Source organism: Chiloscyllium punctatum, chromosome 16 (genome assembly GCF_047496795.1).
Source record: "Chiloscyllium punctatum isolate Juve2018m chromosome 16, sChiPun1.3, whole genome shotgun sequence".
Classification (NCBI taxonomy): Eukaryota; Metazoa; Chordata; class Chondrichthyes; order Orectolobiformes; family Hemiscylliidae; genus Chiloscyllium; species Chiloscyllium punctatum.
Window position 1 is genome coordinate 6403532 of NC_092754.1, and position 8285 is coordinate 6411816.

The 8285-nt window shown below is 44.7% G+C and overlaps 1 protein-coding gene across 6 annotated transcripts in view; it reads right to left on the minus strand.

Annotated features, from left to right (window-relative positions):
• Positions 1 to 8285, minus strand: part of pik3cd (phosphatidylinositol-4,5-bisphosphate 3-kinase, catalytic subunit delta) — a 228672-nt gene that overhangs the window by 158642 nt on the left and 61745 nt on the right. For 4 of the 6 annotated variants that reach the window (XR_011962673.1, XM_072586126.1, XM_072586122.1 and 1 more), the window contains exon 3: positions 6815 to 6924. The exons of 1 other annotated variant lie outside the window; for it this stretch is intronic. The gene's annotated coding sequence lies outside the window, so the exon portion shown is untranslated. The remainder of the gene's footprint in view (positions 1 to 6814; positions 6925 to 8285) is intronic. One more of the 6 variants, XM_072586123.1, reaches the window with a different exon arrangement.

Here is an 8285-nt window from a genome sequence, read left to right on the forward strand (position 1 = left end):
AAATTCCCTAATTAAACAATCTTTCGCTGCGGCACTTTTGAGGCTTAAGGACTTTTAAAACAACAATGTATGTGAACCAGAAAATGATGAAAACTTCTGAGCAGACGATGAGGTCATTTATTTTTCTGTTTTGTAAGAGCATTTCTCAATGGGTAAGTAGCCAGCAGTCAGAACCCACAACTGGGGAAAGTGATGATACAACAGAGTAAATTGCTGAGAAAGTTTAGACAAAAGATCATGAGAAATAGAAATGGGGTAGTCCATTCAGCTCCTCAAGCCCTATCCTGCCATTCAACAGAATTAGGACTCGAATTAGTTTTATTGTCACATCCTCAAGTAAATACACAGAAAGGTTGACAAGTCACCACTTACAATGTCATCTTAGGTACAAAGGTACTTAGGTACAGATTCTTAAGTACAAATTATTAGGGGAAAACAAATTAGAAAAATAAAGAAAGAAAAAGTCCGAGATTACAGATTGTACAAATAAATTGGAAAAATTACGAAATAAAAAGTATAGAATAACAGTCCTTCCATCCCAGTCCACACCAGCACCTAATCTCTAGTCCGGGTCGGGCCTAACCCTGAAGCTGTCAATGGCGGGAGACTGCTCTGGAATCATCTTGAGACTGGAGATCCACGCCGGGCTGAGAGACCAGCGCACTGGGCCGTGAGATCACCACATCAAGCTGAGAGACCACCGCATTGAGCTGAGAGACTACACACCAAGCTGAGAGACCACCGCACCGGGCCAAGAGAACATCACACCGAACCAAGAAAACACCACACCAGGCTGAGAGACCACCACACTGGGCTGAGAGACCACCATGAGAGACCTGATCCAAGAGGCTCCTGGCTCTTGGATCTGATCTGATTGTGGCCTTAACTCCACTTTACTGCTCCCTATAACCTGCATCTGCTCCTTCATCAAACAGCTGTCTGATCCAACCTTGAGCGTACTCAAGAATAGAAACAGAAAGTGCTGGAAAAACCCAGCAGATCTGGCAGCATCTGTGGGGTAATAAATAGAGTTAACGTTGTGGTCCTAATATGAGTGTTCTTCAGATAGTTCTCGAAACGTTAACTCTGTATCTCTCTCCATCGATGCTGCCAGATCTGCTGAGTTTCTGCAGCAATTTCTGTTTTTGTTCCTGATCTCCAGCATCCACAGCTCTTTGTTTTATTTGACTACATTACAATATCAGGTATCTCAATGCTTCTAGTTTCACAAGAATCTACATCCCATATTAATGAGCAATCTCTCTAATACTGTGCGCTAATTCATCACTTATCCCTATGAACCACAGATGTTTCTGAATGCACAGACGCCTTTAACAAGAAATGAAACCATAAATAGCTGGAGGTCTGGCAAAATCTGTGGAGAGAGAAACAGAGTTGATGTTTTAAATCCACTATGCCTTTTCTTCAGGTCATTGGACTCGAAACGTTGACTCTGCTTTCTCTCTCCATGGATGCTGTCGGACCTGCCGAGTTTTTCCAGCTATTTCTATTTTAGTTTTGTTTTGCAGAACAGAACATCTCAAGCTCTACAATGCGGGGAGGGGGCCAGAGTGGGAGGTCTGGCTTTGTGAACAGTTGACAAATCTGCTTTATCTTGTGGAAGCTGGTGTTTGTGTAGTCTGTTCTGGGTAGCTTGTGGTACAATTTGTGGCGCCAATGAAATGTGTAAAGGACATTCTCTCCTGAGAAAGGGCGCCTTGAAAAATGACCAGCTGGCCGGTTAAAAGCAGAGCATTAAACAGCACCAACACACACATCAGAATCCACAACAGGTAAATTATTCAGTGTTATGGACAATTTGTCAGGATACATGCACCGACTGCTACTGTAAAAAAACATTAGCAACACAACTCAGCTATTTGGACAGAATTAATACTGCTGTGATGTACCTGTGTTACAAGACCAGCATTATTCCTTTAGAGTTGTTCCATTTGCATTGACAAATAAGAGCTTATCGGACAGTAATGTACAATGAGAGATACAACATTACTGAATACCTTGTCCCGATCAAATTAATTACATTGTATAACACTTGAAGCCAGCACAAAATCACAGAAAGAAAAATGGAAGACTTGCATTTGTATAGCGCATTTCATACCACAAGATGTCCCAGAGTGCTTTACTGCCCAGGAAACACTTCTGAAATGTGGCCAGTTGTGTGGGGGATTCAGCAGCCAATTTGCACACAGCAAGCTTCTATAAAAAGTGATGATACCTGGATGGTCTGCTTTTTGTTCAAGTAGACTGAGGGATAAATATTGACCAGGACATCAGAGAGAAGCTCCCGGTCTTCATAACAGTGATGGGAACGCTTTACATCCATGGACAGGGAGAGAGGTTGAATGAAGCATCCAAACAAAATAAAACAACAGCACTGATTAGATTACTTACAGTGTGGAAACAGGCCCTTTGGCCCAACAAGTCCACACCGCCCCGCCGAAGCACAACCCACCCATACCCCTTACCTAACACTACAGGCAATTTAGCATAGCCAATTCACCTAAACTGCACATCTTTGGACTGTGGGAGGAAACTGGAGCACCCGGAGGAAACCCACGCAGACACGGGGAGAATGTGCAAACTCCACACAGTCAGTCGCCTGAGGCGGGAATTGAACCCAGGTCTCTGGTGCTGTGAGGCAGCAGTGCTCACCACTGTGCCACCGTGCCGCCCATGCTGCTCTCCCTCAGTGCTGCATTGCAGTGTCAGTTCAGATGTCTGAGCTCTAGGGTTGGAAAGGGGACCTGAACCCACAGCCTTCTGAGTCAGAGGTGATAGTGCTACCCACTCAGCCACAGCTGACAGAGAAACAGCGCTAGGCTGAATTTTGAAAGCGGAGGGACAAACTAAAGCAATCGGGTCAGGGGAAGCTGCTCATCAAACTAATAAAGGCAAAATATTCAGAGGCTAGAAATCTGTAACAAATGCAGGAAACGCTGGGAAAACACAGCAGCACTTGAAGAAGGGTGACTGGACCCAAAATGTATACTCTGTTTCTTTCTCTAGAGATGCTGCCAGACCTGCTGAGTTTCTCCAACGCTTTCTGTGTTTGTTGCACGTGTAATTCCCAGCTGAAAACACTTTTACAAGGAACAATCCTGGCCTTGCTGCTTGTGTAATTGTAATTCAATCGGAGTCACTGACTGGAGCTGCTAATGCCCTCACAGCAGCGACATACTTCATTTGTTCTGCTTTTGTTTACTGACTTCTCACAATCGTTTTCACTGCACAAACTTTATTGCTGCATCCTTTCAAACTGCAAATTAAACCAGATCGCAAGAAGAGAAGGAAACCACCAGGCAGGGCGCAGCTACAAAACCTCAAGCAACAACAACTACACCTTCAAACTGTTACATTCACTTTCTGCAGGAATGCACTGCCATTGGCTGCATCACCTACAGCCAATCAGTACTGGTCTGTTACCCAAGGAGTTCCACACACAGGGAAACGACCAGCTCCCCACTCTCACTAACATATGTCACTGACCTGCCCCACATTAACCAAGGCACGCTGATAAGCAACATCCTGCCTATCACTCCAATCTCTGTAAGAGAAACCTAACAATGTGCCCTCAATGAGCCCTTCTTACAACTTAATATTTTCCTAATCGACCTATTCAGAGACTAGGAGCCAAGGACACAGTTAGAATAAAGGGAAGACCCCTTAGAATGGAGATAAGGAGAAACTCCTTCAGCCAGAGAGTGGGGAATCTATGGAATTCACTGCCACAGAGGCTGTGGAGGCCAGGTCATTGAATATATTTAAAACAGAGGTAGATAGCTTCTTGATTGTCAAGTGGATCAAAGGTTACGGGGAGAATGGGGTTGAAGCAACTTATCGGCCATGATTGAATGGGGGAGCAGACTTGACAGGCCAAATGGCCAGATGTCTGCTCCTATGTCTTATGGTTATGACTCACCTCTGGAGCAGGTGGGTCACGAACTCAGTCCTCAAAAGAAAACTGCTGGAGCTCACAGTGGGTCAGGCATCATCCATGGAGAGGGAGGAAGCTGGATAAAGAGTGTACATCTAGTGCTACTGAGAAATAACTAGTTTTTGATATTTTCGAATCAACCTGTTCAGGGATGTTATTACACACCTTTGCAGCAGGTGGGACTTCATCAGGTAGTTGTGGAGCAGGACCATAAGACACAGAATGTAATCTTTTGCGATAAATTCTGTGTCTGGTGGCCTTAAGTTCCACAATCACCTGACGAAGGAGCAGTGCTCCAAAAGCTAGTGCTTCCAAATAAACCTGTTGGACTGTAACCTGGTGTTGTGTGATTTTTAACTTTGCCTTGCATGGGACATAAAGCTTGGATGAAAATAGACTATAAAACAGGTTTTCACAAATACAGACCAGCTTCATGTCATTTACAGCAAATGACAGATACACATTACAAACTTTTAAACAAGAAGTTGTGACTATTAGCTCAAATTAAGATAGAATTAGGAGCAGAGAAACACTGTGGGTTTTAAATAATGTCAAAAACGATTGGAATATTCTGCTGTGACGTCTTTGACCTGAACTGTTAACTGTGTTTCCATCTCCACAGATGCTGCCAGATCTGCTGAATATTTCTGGAATTCTTCTGCTTTCTTTTCACCCCCAGTAATTTGCTTTTGTTCAAAGCAGAAAACTTCTATATTGAAGCAAAGTAAACATTCGAACGGTTTCCAGTGAGCGACTGGAAATGGCCAGCACAGTGGCTCAGTGATTAGCACTGCTGCCTCCTCAGCACCAGGGACCTGGGTTCAATTCCAGCCTCAGGCAAATGTCTGTGTGGAGTTTGCACATTCTCCCCGTGTCTGCGTGGGTCTCCTCCGGGTGCTCTGGTTTCCTGCCACAGTCAAAGATGTGCAGGCCAGATGAATTGGCCATGCTAAATTGCCCACAGTATTCAGGGGTGTGTAGGCTAGGTGCATTAGTCAGGGATAAGTATAGGGTAGGGGGAATGGGTCTGAGTGGATTACTCTTTGGAGGATCAGTGTGGATTTGAGCCTGTTCCGACACTGTAGGGATTCTATTCCCAAAGACCTGGATGGAATAGCAATATACTTCCCACTTATTGTCCTGACTTGGAAATATATCACTGTCGCTGGGTCAGAATCCTGGAATTCCCTCCCTAAGGGCAGTGTGAGTCAACGCACGGCACACGGACTGCAGTGGTTCATGAAGGCAGCTCACCCCCAACTTCTCAAGGGGCAACTGGAGACAGGCAATAAATACTGGTCCAGCCAGAGATGCTCATGTTCCATGAGTGAATAAAGAAAAGTTATTTTTTAGGGAAGAGTGTAAGCACATTGGAAGTGGCCTAGTGGTGTTATCGCTGGACTATTAATCCAGAGACCCAGGTAATGTTCTGGGAACATGGGTTCAAATCCTGCCACGGCAGATGGTGGAATCTGGATTCAATAAATATCTGGAATTAAGAGTCTAATGGTGACCATGAATCCATTGTCGGGGGAAAACCTATCTGGTTCAACAATGCCGTTTAGAGAGAAACCTGCCATCCTTACCTGGTCTGGCCTACATGTGACTCCAGACCCACAGCAATGTGGCTGACTCTCATTTACCCTCTGGGGCAGTGAATGCTGGCTTAGTCAGCGATGTCCTCATCCCATGAATGAATATAAAGGGAAAAATAAAGGAGTTCAGAGTAGGTCTACTGGACTAATAACTGGAATGGGCAGATTGCCTTATGAGGAAATGCTGAACAGTCTCAGCTTATCACCACTGGAGAGCAGAGTTAAAAAGTGTGGTGTTAGAAAAGCACAGCAGCTCAAGGGGCAGGAGAATTGACATGTCGGGCATAATTCTTCATTAGGATTGGGGGGAGGGGGCTTTGAGATAAATAGGGGATGTGGCTGATGAAAAGGTGGATGGGAAGGCAATAGGTAGGTGCAGGTTGAGCGGGGGTGATAGTGATAGGGTGGAGTGGATAGATGGGAAGCAAGATGGATAGGCAGGACAGTTCAAGAGGGTGATGCTGAGTTGGAGGGTTGGATCTGGGATGAGGTGGGGGAAGGGGAGATGAGGAAACTGCTGCAATCCACATTGATGCCATGTGGCTGGAGGGTCCCAAGCCAGGAGATGAGGCGTTCTTAAGAGAAGACTTGACTGAAACATACAGGATCCTGACGGGACGGATGTGCAAAAGATGATCCCTTCTTGTGGGAGAATCTAGAACTAGGCCGAGGGGCTGCTACTGTTTAAATAAGGAATTGCCCGTTTAAAATAGAGAGAAGGGTTACCTCCTGTCAGGTGGTCATGAGGCTTTGGACCTGTTTCCCTCAGAAAGCAGCGGAAACAGTCTGTGAATATTTTTAAGGCAGAGGTAGATAGATTCTTCATGAATAAGGAGGTGAAAGGTTATCGGGGAGATAGGCAGGAATGTGGAGTAATCAGATCAGCTGCGATCCTACTGAATGGTGCAGCAGGATTGAGAGACAGAGTGGCCAGCTCTTTATTTCTTACTCATAGATAGCGAACTAACACCAAACATAAAGGGCCCACACAGCTAAAGGCAAGACCACCAGGGATAGAATGATTTTTAAAAAAATGTCCAAGGAAGTATAGTTCATTATGTCCGAGTAGTTACAATCCTTCTGGTGTTATCGGATCAGAATTCACAGGACAATGCTCAAGAAGCTCAGACGCTGTGCAAAATTGAACCTGCCAGCTTTTCAACAGTGAGAACATGCAACAAATTGCCAAGATGGCACATAGCAGACTGTGGCTCCTGAAGGAGGCTCATGGTCGGAGGCTTTACCAACAGGAAACAACACCAACCTTACTTGCTCAGAATGAGACAGGAGTCGTAAAATTCCCTGGTATCGTCACCACTCATTTGGCTTCCTGCTTAGACAGACTCACGCTTTGGACTGGCATTTTCTGAGTCTCTATATAAAAATTTAAGAAAAATTTAGTCAACGTGGCTCCATCCAAAAGTTGAAATATTATCCAAATGAGTCCAATATTATTCCAAGATAAATGAGCTGCCTTCACTGATCTCAATCACTATTGCTCACTTCAGTGCAGTACTTTGGGGAAGCAAATAATGCCTCTTAGAAAGACGGAAAATAGAAACAGGATGAGGCTATTCAGCCTCCTGAGCCTAGCCCACCATTCACTAGGATCATCACTGATCACCCTGTTCCCACATATCCTTTGATTCCTTTAGCTCCAAGTGCTATATCTAATTCTTTCTTGCAATTATACAATATTCTGGTCTCTACCGCTTTCTGTGGTGCTGAATTCCACAGGCTCCCCACTCTCTGAAATTTCTCCACATTTTAATGTGGACGGCACGGTGGCACAGTGGTTAGCACTGCTGCCTCACAGTGCCAGAGACCCGGGTTCAATTCCTGCCTCAGGCGACTGTCTGTGTGGAGTTTGCATATTCTCCCGTGTCTGCGTGGGTTTCCTCCGGGTGCTCTGGTTTCCTTCCACAGACCAAAAAAAAATGCGGGTAAGGTGAATTGGCCAGGCTAAATTACCCATAGTATTAGGTGCATTATTCAGAGGGAAATGGGTCTGGGTGGGTTGCTTTTCGGAGGGTCAGTGTGGACTTGCTGGGCCGAAGGCCTAAGTAATCTAATCTAAGTGTCTTAGACTGTAATCCCTTGGTTCTGCACTCCCCAATCATTGGAAACATCTTTCCTGCTTTTATTCCGTGTAGCCCTGTTAGAATTTTACAGGTTTCTATGTAAACCCCCCCCCCCCCACTGTTCTAAACTCCAGCTGAACTTGACTAATTCGTTCCTTGTATTCAGATCTAAACAACTTTGGAATTCGTTGGGATACAGTTAAACTCTGTAATTACATAATTCAATAAAAAGACTAAAAGCTGCAAACACTGAATGCCAAAAATGAAATGGAAATATTTCACAGGTACATAAGAACATAGAACACAGAAGAGTACAGCACCGTACAGGCCCTTTGGCCCTCGATGTTGTGCTGCCCTTTTATCCTACTCTAAGATCAAACTAATCTAAATACCCTTCATTGTACTGTCTTCCATGTGCCTATCGAAGAATCGCTCAAATGTCCCTAACGTAACTGACTCTACTATACTGATGGCAGTGTATTCCGTGCACTCACATAACAGTGCAAAGGACTCTTGTGCATAGGGGTCTGTCCCATCCTCTGGGACAGAAGGATCCTGTTCAAGTCTTACCTGCCCCCTGAGCTGTGCCATAACATGTCTGAACAGTTCGATGAAAATAGTTTTATTGAAATGGTGAGAAAATGGTTTAAAACT